The following is a 1,455-nucleotide window of genomic DNA, read 5'->3' as shown; positions in this document are numbered from 1 at the left end:
CTCTTCCCCTGGGCAGGTCCCTCCCCCTATCCTCTTCCCCTGGGCAGGTCCCTCCCCCTATCCTCTTCCCCTGGTCAGGTCCCTCCCCTATCCTCTTCCCCTGGTCAGGTCCCTCCCCCTATCCTCTTCCCCTGGTCAGGTCCCTCCCCCTACCCTCTTCCCCTGGTCAGGTCCCTCCCCCTCTCCTCTTCCCCTGGGCAGGTCCCTCCCCCTATCCTCTTCCCCTGGTCAGGTCCCTCCCCCTATCCTCTTCCCCTGGTCAGGTCCCTCCCCCTCTCCTCTTCCCCTGGGCAGGTCCCTCCCCCTATCCTCTTCCCCTGGTCAGGTCCCTCCCCCTATCCTCTTCCCCTGGTCAGGTCCCTCCCCTACCCTCTTCCCCTGGTCAGGTCCCTCCCCCTCTCCTCTTCCCCCTGGTCAGGTCCCTCCCCCTCTCCTCTTCCCCTGGGCAGGTCCCTCCCCTATCCTCTTCCCTGGTCAGGTCCCTCCCCTCTCCTCTTCCCCTGGTCAGGTCCCTCCCCCTATCCTCTTCCCCTGGTCAGGTCCCTCCCCCTCTCCTCTTCCCCTGGGCAGGTCCCTCCCCCTATCCTCTTCCCCTGGGCAGGTCCCTCCCCCTCCTCTTCCCCTGGGCAGGTCCCTCCCCCTATCCTCTTCCCCTGGTCAGGTCCCTCCCCCTATCCTCTTCCCCTGGTCAGGTCCCTCCCCCTATCCTCTTCCCCTGGTCAGGTCCCTCCCCCTATCCTCTTCCCCTGGTCAGGTCCCTCCCCCTATCCTCTTCCCCTGGTCAGGTCCCTCCCCCTATCCTCTTCCCCTGGTCAGGTCCCTCCCCTATCCTTGGATGTGTTGGATATTGACCCTGGTCAAGTGCAGCAGTGTAAACCAGGTGTGAATACAACACCTGTATCCCAAAGAGCAACCTTTTCCTTTGTAGATCCCTATAGGCCCTAGTCAAATGTAGTGCACTACGTTGGGGATAGGGTGCTATTTTACACTCGGTCAGCACCTCCGCTAGCTGCACTGTGCAATGTGGTGTAAATCAAACTAACTGTAGTGCTGTTCCCATCCATTACAATTTCAGTGAATAAATCACCTGCTTTCAATAGCTGAATCATGTATAGATTGGTTTAATTAATTAGAAGGAAAGCCTGGAAAGCGGAATCAACAACCTGCCTGTATCAGGAGTTAATCAATAGCTTCTCACCCACATGCACAGTAAACTGGAGATATAGCCTGAATGAGCGTGTTGCATTTAGGCTCATTCAATGACTGTTAGAATGTGAAACAGTATTCCGGAACAGAACATAAAGATCATATTCCGGAACAGAACATAAAGATCATATTCCGGAACAGAACATAAAGATCATATTCCGGAACAGAACATAAAGATCATATTCCGGAACAGAACATAAAGATCATATTCCCAGAACAGAACATAAAGATCATATTCCGGAACAGAAC

Source organism: Oncorhynchus keta, unplaced genomic scaffold (genome assembly GCF_023373465.1).
Source record: "Oncorhynchus keta strain PuntledgeMale-10-30-2019 unplaced genomic scaffold, Oket_V2 Un_contig_3403_pilon_pilon, whole genome shotgun sequence".
NCBI lineage: Eukaryota > Metazoa > Chordata > Actinopteri > Salmoniformes > Salmonidae > Oncorhynchus > Oncorhynchus keta.
This window is presented reverse-complemented; position numbering follows the sequence as displayed.